Source organism: Glycine max, chromosome 18, assembly GCF_000004515.6.
Source record: "Glycine max cultivar Williams 82 chromosome 18, Glycine_max_v4.0, whole genome shotgun sequence".
Taxonomy (NCBI): Eukaryota; Viridiplantae; Streptophyta; class Magnoliopsida; order Fabales; family Fabaceae; genus Glycine; species Glycine max.
The window spans coordinates 43386558-43399344 of record NC_038254.2 but is presented as its reverse complement, the minus strand read 5'-3'; positions in this window follow the sequence as shown (position 1 = coordinate 43399344).

Sequence of the window (12787 nt, the reverse complement as noted above, 5' to 3'; positions counted from 1 at the left end):
ACGACTTTTTGTTCACGATTAAAATGAATCTTTCAAAAACATAAAAAATCAATTTAACACACAAACATTCAGACTTAAAGAACTACGTAGGTTTGAATTCATCATCGCACCTGAGGATACGTAGGAGTAAGGGCAGCATCCTTGTCGACTCCGAAAAAATAAAGAAACATAAAGAGGGAAAATAAATAATATTGAAGTCACGTTATTGCACACATGATTAAAGGTTGTTGTCCCTTGTGACGAGCACGTGGGGTGCTAATACTTTCACCATGCATAAACAACTTTTGAACTCTTATTTTCAAAATTCGCAGACCTTTTTTTGGTTTTTTCTAGCGCTTTCTTCAAATAAACGTTGGTGGTGACTTCACACATTTTCTTCATAAGAAGACGCACTTTTGGCTTTTCGCCCGCACTCCCGTCGTAGGGTAGGTTGCGACATTAGGCGTTCAAAATTAAAATATAACAAATAACTTTTTAATTATTATGATAATCTCAAGTCAAAGAAAATTATAATATTTCTTCTTGAGAACTTTCTATTGATATATCAAGATACTATTAACTATTAGAAATTTTCAATTGTGTCAATTCAACGATGACATTCACATATACATAATCTATATATGAAATTTAATAAATGAGAATATTAACACTATTAATATTTATCCAATAAAGATAATTACATATATATATTGATCTATCTAGATTATTGATGTTTTATTCATAATAATCCTACAATAAAAAATAATTTAGATTAAAATTATAAAGAACTTTCTCATTATCATTATTTCTATCATGATAACAAATCTCTAATTTTAATCAAGGACTTGTCAAATTAACAATTTAATAAAATAATAAATATGATAATAAAATAAAGAATAATTATTTACTAAAATTGATAACATGATGGATTGAATCTTGAACATGCAAATTTATTCCCAACAATATATATATACACAATGTGTTTTTTGTACCCTTTTATCGAATATAATATTGTGACTTTGTTCATATTTTAATTTCACTTAGTGATGTATTACGTTACATATTTAATTGTTATTGTATAAAAAATATTAAAAAAATTAACACATGCATGGCTAGGTAACCTAACTAGTTAACTATAAATATTTAGATAATGGATGGGTAAGGTCTAGGTATAGGAATGGGGTAGGATCCTATAGTACCTATTCCTATACGCATTTTACTTATGTATAAAATTAATAAATCAATAAAAATATATTAATTAAAAAATTAGTACTAGTATTGAAAATGTACTCTTAAGTAACTCAAACATAACATTAAAAACATCTGCATATAATACCACATCTGGTCCTATATATGAAACAATTATTTAATTCATGAAGACCAACATAAGTGATTAAATGATTTATTTTTTCATAAGTTTTAATTGTATTCTAAGACTATCCATGACATTAAATGATAAGAGGTGATTATTTTTCGAAGAATTTTTAACCAATGAGTATACATTGTTTTGTTGATAGCTCAATAAGTACCCTCATTTTCATGGGAAAATGAGTGTATATCATTAATAGATATGATAATTAATTAATGATTTTTTTATATAAATAAAGTAATCTTATGTTTTGTATAATTAGGAATGAGAAAATGTTATATTTTATTTCTTATATATAGCATAAGAGATGAGGTAGTATTAAAAATAAACAAACATAATAATGATTCATCCAAATTTAAGTAATAAATAAATAACATTAAAAATATAAACATCCAACATTACAAAGATAAATCATTAAATAGATGCAAATTAATCTATCCTACTAATTTGAAATATTAAATAATACAAAATATCGATTCAGAATTAAAAGTCAATCTTAAAAGAACCTATCAACATAATCATAAATTTATATATAAAAGTAAATAATAATTCAATATTTTAAAATAGAATGTAAAGAAAATTTAATATAAGTTATGTTGAATTAGGATTCATTACTCTTTGTTAGATTGTTATTTTTAGTCAAAATTAAGAAAATATACTTTTTTTATAGAAGAGTATATGTATAATATATATTATTTACTTAAGTAAAATATTTTAATTACATTAATATATAATATATATGACATCTAGCACCTTTACTCACAAAAGATTACGAGTAAATATTCATCCCCAATAAGTAGATAATTCCTCTTCCCACTTGTATATAATTTTGCAGGTACTTATAGGGTCCAAGTCTATTTTGCCATCCCTAGCTCTACATAAAATATTATTTACTCTATTCCAAAATTATAAATGTTTAAGGTTAATGCACACCCATTAAGATATATTAATTATTAAAACTTTGGACTAAAATACACCTATTTAATCATGTTGTTGGAATCATTATTAACCATAAATGTTTGGATAGTGGAGAGTCTAGAGACAATGTTAAGTGGACATTCTCATTGATGAGTGATTAGCAATTGGTGTCATCTTGGATAACAAAAAGTATTCAATGCACTAATAAAAGTAATGCCACAAAACAAAATTGCTAAAATATCTATAGTTTTGGAATGGAGGAAGTAAATACTACGGCTCATCCTATATATAAGAAATCATTACCTAATTCATTATGATCAATAAAAATAATTGAATTAGTTAATTTGTCATAAATTTATGTTTTATTTTATGAATATCCTTAATTATCTTTTAAAGGCTTAAATACTTTTTAGTTCTTATAATTTAACTTTTTTTTCATTTTCGTCCTTACAATTTTTTTTCCGTTTTAGTCATTGTAAGATGTGTCTATTTTATTTTTCGTTCTTAAAGTTTTTCAGATAACATTTTTTCACTATTCAAAGTACTTTCTTTTACTATTTAATGTGTTTTCTAAAGCGCTTTAAGGAAGAAAAAAAACAAACATATTTTACTATGACTAAAATGATTTATATTTTTGCACGGATGAAAATAATAAAAAAATTACAGGGACAAAAAAAGTATTTAAGCCTTTTCTAAAAGATAATTTTTAAACCAATGAATTTACCTTGTTTTGTTGATAGCTTAGTAAATGTATCACTTTTATGGGAAAATGAGTGTAATCATTAAGGATAAAAAGAAAATTGAACAATAAAGTAATCATATATTTCTTATAATAAGAAGAAAATGTTAATTTTTGTTTCTTATATATAGTACCGAAGGTAGTATTACAATATTTATGACATTTTCTATCAAAAAAGTATTTATGATATTTTATATAATTAAATGTTAATTAATAAGTATATAAATTTTTTATAAGAATATTAAATATATAATTATTCATATATAATTTAATATAAAATATTAAAATGGCTTGATTATAAAGTTAATTATTACTACTACTTTGTAAGAAAATTAAATGAGGTTATATATTATGAATAGGCTCAATTACACACTTTTAGTCTTTTATCTTATTTTTTTATATTCATTTTGATTTTTTATCTTTTAAATTTAGGTGAGTTTGATCCTTCTGAAAAACATAAATGACACAAAATATTGGAATTCAGAAATTAATCAAATCAGATCATTGAAAAACATAAATGACACAAAAATTTCAATTGGCAAATCTCTATGAAATGGAAGGATAATAGCATATGGAAACTAAACATTTTTAAACTAGTCAATGCAAGGATAGTTAAAATATTGCACCCATCAAAGTGAACTTTTGTGACATGGATTACTTTAATTTTAAAAATGACAAAGGCGTGGCGTCTGCAGCGTTACAAGGATAGGAAGCAATGAATATAATAAGCAATCAAACTTCACTAATTGACCATTTTTCTATATTATATGACATAAGCCACCTTTTAACTACTCTCTCATGTGGTGAAAATTCTGATATAGAGAGAAAGTAGTCTCAGGTTTACTACTATTCTAAAATAGTTATGATACAATTAAATAAGTACACTAATGCAATAATGCTTCTTTTTGGTTGAACGAGAAAGTAATTGCAATACGGCTAATTAGTATGCACAGAGGATGTATATACTTGCTAATAAATTACTTCAGTGAAGACTGAATCTTTCGGGATCAAGTGACAAAGGAAGATCAACACTTGCTAATAAAAAGGAGCCAAAATTTCATGCCACTATTAGCCGAACTCATTAAGACATAATATGAAGGCAATAAATATTTGTTGGAAAAAATGAGGACATTAAATATTAAATATATCTTATTAAATGTTAAAAATTACTCCTACATCACCTTCACTCATTAAATTACTCATTTCTAGTCCATTTCTAGAAGATAATATACAAATTAGAAAAAATGTAATTAATATGTTCATTCATATTAATATTATTTTTAACTTATATGACGTCTATTGTTATTTCTACCTTATTTATACTAAATGTGTGAAATATTTAAAAATTAAGTAAAAATAAAATGATTAACAATATGATTAATATTATCTTAGTTTTCTTAAAAGAACATCAAAGATAATATTAAATAACTTCTACACTTTTATAAGTTGATATTTTTAATAAAAATCACATGTGATAAAACTAAATATCATTTATGTACAAAATAACTGTTCTTGCATACTATTTCCAAATTTCAATATTTGTAGAAAATCGACGCTTTAAAATGTTGATCAGGAGTTTTTTTTTGTTATGGGGTTAATTACAATCCTTGGATTGGATAGTGCATTGCTTCCACGGCTGAAGTTGCTTTCTAAGTTGTTATTGGGAGCCTCTCCAACTTATCGTCTTACCATGCCTCCAGCAGACAGCAAAATCTTAGCATGTCCGTGTAAAATTTGATTTTACGTAAAAGAATTGATTAGAATTTAAAATTAATTTTAAATAAATTTTGTATGTCTAGTTTCATGAAACCAAAGAAAATTTTAGAATTGATTAGGATCCAAAAATTGATTGAGCTAAAATAAATTTTAAGTTGAATAAAAATTTTATACTAAATTTTATTTTACTTTAATTTTATTTATTTTTAACTTAACTTATAATAAAATATTTAAACATAAATTGTATCACTTCAAAATCAATTTTATAAAATTAATTCTATTTATAATCAATTTTATTAATATTTAAAGACTTAATCATTATACATAAATTCAGTAACAAAACACACACACACACACAATATTTAATCTACTACCAAATTAGAAAGTATTTGAGTCATTGATAGTCTATTGTTTGGGATGTTCATCTTAGATGCTTATATTTGCGTATTTTGCTTAGTAGAATTAGTGCAGACCTGGTGAAAGTCATGCATTACCTGAAGGCATAATCTCCAACACTTCTGATTTGGAAATGCTGACATTTGTGGGATCTTCCTATGACTAAGACAATAGAGGTGAGTTTCAGTCATTCATGACCACTCAACTTTTTGTCCTGTGGCCTATGAGGCTACGGATATGTATTAGGGTCATACATTTTATTCTTGGGGAATGTAAATTTGTTTGTACTAGTACTACTAATGAATGCTTGTTACTATTGTTCTCACTTTGCAATGTTTTATTTTATTTATTTGTTTGGTACCACCATAATTAGGATCTTAGACTTACAAATGATACCTCCAAGGTATTCTCACAAGATTTAGTCCTTTGGATCGATTATGGGACTAATCCTTGGTCGAAACTTAGTTACATTTAAAACTCTACACCCCTTTCCAAGATTATATTGTGTGGGGATCGAATCGAGATCCTCTCCCAAAAACTGTTCTACACTCATTGGTGTTGAGTTGTGACTAAAATCCGTATGGAAGTTTATTCTGTTATTTTTCTGTTTTGTCCTCTGCCTATATAAGGCAAGGATGTCCTGTATTTTCTATATAGGAGAAACTTCCACTTGTATATTGCATTAGTAATAAAAGGCTTTATGTTTTTTGTGGCGTCCCTAAATTAATGACTGGTTTGATAGTAATGATTTAAATAACAAAAACCATGGTACATTTTTTTTCTTCTTTTTCTTTTCATTTCTTTCTCTTTTCACTATAACTAGGTTTAGAAGGAAAATCCTCACTATAGAGTTCTGAATGGCCAGTTCACAACTCTATTCGGAGTCATTTCTTTCTTACCGCTCATAATCTCTAAACTATTTTGCTGTTTCAAAAGGAAGAATGTACCAGCCATTACTTTAGGTCGTCACGTGAAAATAAAAGAATAAAATACGGTCGATAAACTCTTTTACAAATAAAGTTGCTAATGCTTTCTTCTCAAATAACAAGATTGATTATAAATACATTCATCATTTAAAGTTGTCCAAAATATGGGAGTTTTACAAAATGCATAGTATCATCCAGAGCAAATGTGTCCACAGTGGTGGCTTCAGCCACATGTATACAATCATCAAATTCCTATACAACAGGTCTACCCATACAAAAACAAAAGAGTAAACCTAACAGTCAGTCCTAGATACACCCACCCTAAAAAATATACAAAACTAATCCATGGAACTGTCCACTAGGATGAAGAGCCTCCGCTGATCGCCATCTCCCCCGGGCCACTATCCTCCATAGAGTCTGCCTCAGATGCCGACATGACTTCCTCGGGAGAATCCACCTCAAGAAGTGGATCCTCGTCACCCTCTAGAAAGTCAAGGGCATCCACAGCAGGCTCAGGAGGTAGCTCCTCCAGATCCTCCTTAGGGTCTTCCTCGGATGACGTTACCTCGATCACTTGGACGGGCTCCACTAGACGATATGGTGTAGGCGTGGGTAGTATCCACTCCACCATGCGCTGAAGCGTCCGTGCAGGTTCATCTGGATGCACCAAAGAAGTAGCCGTGAATCGAATCGTGCCCTGAAATCGGCACCTCGTGTTGCCTTCGAGGGTCTCCCAAGCTTCCTCTAGGCACTCCATCTCTACTCGATCATGGATTAGCTGCGCCGCCATCACGATCTACAAGGAAGAAAAAGAAAGGGGTAGACTCTTTCACAAGAATCTAACTATGCCGCAACACAATGCGTCTCATAACCACTACATGCAATTAAAAGGGGTATCTTAAGGCTTTTCATCTCTGGTAATCGATTACACATCCTTGGTAATCGATTACTAGAGGCCAAACTCGAATTACACAGCCTCAGGACATGAAATCTGCAAAAATGCACTGTGTAATCGATTACACATACCTGGTAATCGATTACCAGTGACCCATTCCTCTGTGTAATCGATTACACAGGCTGGTAATCGATTACCAGAGGCCTCCACCATCTCCCAGTTCCCTTTTTAAGCCTGATAATCGATTACACCCCTTGGTAATCGATTACCAGAAGCTCTCCTAGCTTCCTGACCTCGTTTTCAAGCCTGGTAACCGATTACACCCCTTGGTAATCGATTACCAGAGACTATCTTAGCCTCCTGTCTTTATTTTTAAGCCTTGTAATCGATTACCCACCCTTGGTAATCGATTACCCACCCTTGGTAATCGATTACCCACCCTTGGTAATCGATTACCAGAGGCCATAACTCATATATCACACAAGATTCACAGCTGGTCAGCCACCACACAAGCCTCCTTGCTTTGTGGTTTTGTTCCTTTTATCTGTTGACTGCCAGGAGCTCGCCTGTTTAGGTACATCACAGGTTCTCACTGACTGACTATGCCCGAGTTGGGTCGGGATTGGTCAAGCTTGGTTTTGGGCAATGGCACCCCACCTGACGTCCCCAAGGTCTCCTGACCCCTGCGACATATCTCCAGGTACCACTCTGTGGTCAACGAATAAAAGCAAGAAGTCTCACCCTTCTACACTTCCTCATCTCAAGCTTGTAGGATTATGGGGTACCCATCACATGTGGTACTAGGTGGCGGTCGGGCGATGGTGCACAACAAGTTTTCCACATTCACAAATCGCGCATAAACCCACCATCCCCTGTTGCCCACCTCCAACTGAGCTCACGTACTCCCACGTAGCCCATATCCTCGTTTCTCTCAACACCGGGTCCCCATCAATCCTCCCAAGCTTCCCCAACATCCAGGTAATTCAACATTCAAACAGCACAAACTATCACAACCAAGAAAACAGGGCAAAGGCAGAAAACTCTGCCCAAAACACCAACCAAAATCACAGCTTTTCTCACTTAAAGACTCCAGTAACAATTCCTTCGTTCCAGTTCGTTAACCGTTGGATCGACGCAAAATTTTTACTGGAAGTCTCTAATACATAAGCCTACATTTTGACCGTTGGGATCTACTAGCAAACATCCAGAACTCATTCTGCACTACTCTTTCCACAACCAGCAATACATAGCATTTTTCTGCACTTATGCAAAATTCTGCTGCACAATTTTACAGCAAAATTCTGTATAAAGTGCAGATTTCGAAAATCACACTTCCTCTCATCCAATCTTGCCCAAATCAAATCCTACAAGTCCCAAATCATGTATCAATCATGTCTAAACCAAAGTCAAGCTTCAAAACACAGCAACACAGAATCTAGGTGTCCAATACCCCTCAATTCAATGGGTTTTCTAGGTTTGAGAAGTGAAATTGAGAATGAGGTAAATTTGAAGCAAACTCTCACTTCACACCAGTCCATAACATCAATTTAAACTTGTTCAAACTAGATTTACGCCTAAAATTTCACCGAATCAAAATTTGACTCCTCAACACCCAAATTTACCCTAGAAATGGCTCTTTGTTCACTTTGGTCATTTGTTTTTCTCTCTAGCACAGTCCAAGCTTTCTCATGAGTCCTAAATGACATTTCAAGCTAGGATTTACTCACTTTAATCTCCATTTACCACAGAATCCAGATTTAACCTTCCAACTCTCAAAGCCTCACTCTTTTTACACTCATAACACCACATTCTCACTTTCTAACCCTAGGTTAACTCTACCCTTCATCTCTAACAGTTTTCCATAAGCAATTTCAGCACATAAACATCACAAGCATCATCATAAAAACCCTAGAACTGAATGGGTAAGCTTAACTCATCCAAACATGGCAAGTTCAACATGCTTTCAACAAATTCCTTCACAAATAACTATCATGAAGCAGAAACTTAGCAAAACTACCCATCATATCTCCCAAAACCCCATACCCACGAAAATCAAGAGAGAAAGAAGTCCATCCAAACCTGAAATTTCGAAGTCCCACACGTAGAGACGCGCTTCACGACTCTGAAAATGCCCTCCTTTCGCGATTTGGAGCAGAAATCGGCACCAAAGGTTGAAGCTTTGTTGGGCAACAATGGTGGATGAAGAAGAAGGAGAAAAGTAGCGTGAGGGAGAGGGAAAGAGAGAGCTGTCTGAAATTTTGGGCTGAGTGAGGAGAGAGAGTTGCTTTTTAGTTTTAAAAAAAGCTTTTTCCTCTTTTATTATTATTTTATTTAAGCTATGCCACATGTCTCCATTTGAGTGGAGCAAAAAGGGCCCACTTTCTCTTTTGATTGTGACCCATACTCAGTCACAAAAAGTGAGAAAAATATGACCTTTGAAACGCTAAAATCCTGCCTTGATTTGCGTGCCGTTTCTCTGTTTCCAGTTCCTCGCGTTTCTCTGCGTCCGTCGGGGCCAGCTTTCGAAAGTAACTAATATATATATCAAAACGCTCAGAATAAAACCCCGAGCGTGGTTTAGAGGTTGGTTTCGTTAAATTTTAAGTCGCACGCAAAACGATGATTTTTAGACTAATTAATTAAGAATTAACCCATAACCTCCCAGTTATGGACTTATCTTCCTTAATTAGCCTAACCCGCGTATCTTGCCCCCCACGATTCCTACTTCTACCAAGAACATATAGGCATGTACACTGAATAATACTTATATATATATAATCATTCAAAATACATCGTTTCCAAAAATTCCGGGTAGAAATTTCCAGGATGCCACATTTTTCCCTCCCATGGATGTAGCCTTGATCAAAGGTGAACCACGTAAAATCTGTTTGTGTGTTCTTTCTCATTTTTCTCTCTTTCACCTTGCTATAAAACTCTGTGTGTATGACATAGCCTTCTATTGTTTCATCTGCTGCTGTTCTTGTTTGTTCTTCATCACTTCCATAACAAACTGGTATCAAGAGCTCAAGTTGCGATCAAGGGAATTCAAGATTCTCGTCTGAATACAAAGATCAAGCTGTGGGAGTCTTGTTTCTGGTTCTTTCGTTGTTTCTTTGTGATCAAGAACATTCAAGAAATCATGTCAAACATAATCAGGATTGAGAAATTCAATGGAAAGAACAACTTCAATCTGTGGCGCATCAAGATGCGTGCTTTGTTGAAGGAACAACATGTTTGGGCTCCTGTTGCTTCTGCATCTGTGAAGAAAGAAGTGGCTTCTGAATCAAAAGAAAAGGCCGTTGTTTCAAAGACTGAAGAACTTGCAGAACAAGAATAAAAGGCTTACTCACTAATCTTGCTTTCCTTGTCTGATGAAGTTTTATGTGAAGTTGCAAATGAAGAAACTGCAAGTGGCTTATGGCTCAAGTTGGAAAAGTTGTATATGACTAAGTCAATCTACAACAAGCTCTTCTTGAAGAGGCGTCTATTTGGTTTACACATGAAAGAAGGTGCATCTTTTAAGGATCATCTTCATGAATTAAATTCTATTTTGATGGAATTAAGAGATATAGATGTTAAGATAGAGGATGAAGATGCTGCCATGATTTTGTTAGCCTCTCTACCAGCATCATATGAAAGCTTTGTCAATTCTCTTAGTGTTGGTAAGGAATGTGTCACCATGGAGGAGGTGAAATCCTGCTTATACTCAAGGGAACTTCGATCTAAAGCACCCGAAAATTCTGAAGAATCAAATGGATCTGGTCTTCGTTCTCTCTAACTCTAACAAGAACATTAAGAAAAAGGTGTTTAAAGGGAAGAAGAAGACTCATATCAATCCAAAAGATATCTGTAACTATTGCAAGGAGCCAGGTCATTGGAAGAAAGATTGTCCCAAGAAAAATGGCAAACCATCTGCTGCTGTTGCCAAGGAAGGTTCCACATCTGAAAATGAGCTTGTTCTCTCAGTTGTTGATCATCACCAGCATTCTGAAAATCAGTGGATATTAGACTCTGGCTGTTTCTTTCATATGTGTCCTAACAAAACCTGGTTTGACACCTATGAAGAGAAACCGGGTGGAAATGTCTTCATGGGAAATGATGTCTCATGCAAGACAATTGGAATTGGCATAGTAAAAATCAAGATGCATGATGGAATTATTCGAACACTCACTGAAGTTAGGCATGTTCCAGAGCTGAAGAAGAATCTAATCTCCATAGGTATTATGGATGGAAAGGGGTTCAAATGCAGCACTGAAAATGGGGTCATGAAAATTCAGAAAGGCTCTACAATGATGATGAAGGGTATAAAGAGGGGTAATCTCTATATACTTCAAGGTACAACATGTATTGATGATGGTCTAGTAGCTGTTGCATCAAGATCCAATAAGAGCATACCTGGCTTAACTCAATTGTGGCACATGAGGCTAGGTCATTGAGTGAAAAAGGTATGATGATACTTCAAAAACAGCAGCTGTTGGGAAATCAAAAACTGGATGAACTTAAATTCTATGAGCATTGTGTTTTTGGCAAGCAACATAGGATTAAATTTCCTAAAGCAATTCACACCACCAAAGGAACTCTTGATTACATTCATGCTGACTGTTGGGGGCCTACAAGAGTACCTTCACTAGGTGGTGGAAGGTATTTTCTGTCCATAATTGATGACTACTCAAGAATGACATGGATCTACATCATGAGTCAGAAGAGTCAAGCTTTCAAATGCTTCAAAGAATGGAAAGCATTGATTGAAAAACAAACTAAAAGGAAAGTTAAAAGACTTAAAATTGATAATGGCTTGGAATTTTGCTCATCAGAATTTAACAAATTCTGCAGAGATGAAGGAATTGCTAGACAACTTACTGTTAGGAATACTCCTCAACAAAATGGAGTTGCTGAACAAATGAACAGAACACTCCTGGAAAGAACAAGATGTCTTTTGTCTAATGCTGGTCTCAACAAAAGTTTTTGGGGAGAAGCTATCAATACATCTTGTTTTCTGATCAATAGAACACCCTCTACTGCTATAGGACTTAAAACTCCTATTGAAATCTGGAATGGCAAAACAACAAACTACTCAAACCTAAGAGTATTTGGCTGCAATGCTTATTATCATGTCAATGAAGGAAAGCTGGCACCTAGATCAAGAAAGGGTATGTTTATGGGTTATGGTGATAAGGTGAAAGGCTATAGGATCTGGTCACTATCTGAAAGGCTATAGGACTTAAAACTCCTATTGAAATATGGAATGGCAAAACAACAAACTACTCAAACCTAAGAGTATTTGGCTGTAATGCTTATTATCATGTCAATGAAGGAAAGCTGGTACCTAGATCAAGAAAGGGTCTGTTTATGGGTTATGGTGATGGGGTGAAAGGCTATAGGATCTGGTCACCATCTGAAAGGAAAGTTCTTCTCAGCAGAGATGTAATTTTTGATGAATCACATATGTTTCATCCCAAACTTGAGGTTCCAATTGCTGGAACACAGAGCTGCCACTCTCTTTAAGAAAAGGATGTAGAATCTATAGCCAAAGACTCAGAAAAAGGGGTCATTCCGAAACATCTCCTGTGGTTCTTCAAGAAGGTGAGAAATCAGAAGATTCCAGTGCAAATGAGTCTCATTTGGTTGCTGAACCTGATCCTCCACAGTTCAATTCTGTAATCAATCAGAGACCAAAAAGGGTCACTAAACCTCCAGAAAGATACGTATTTGAAGACATGGCTGCCTATGCATTACATGCAGTTGAAGAAATAGATTCAAATGAACCAGCCACCTACCAAGAAGCTATCAATCATCCTGAAGCTGAAAATTGGTTGTTAGCTATGAAAGAGGAAATAGAATCTTTATAT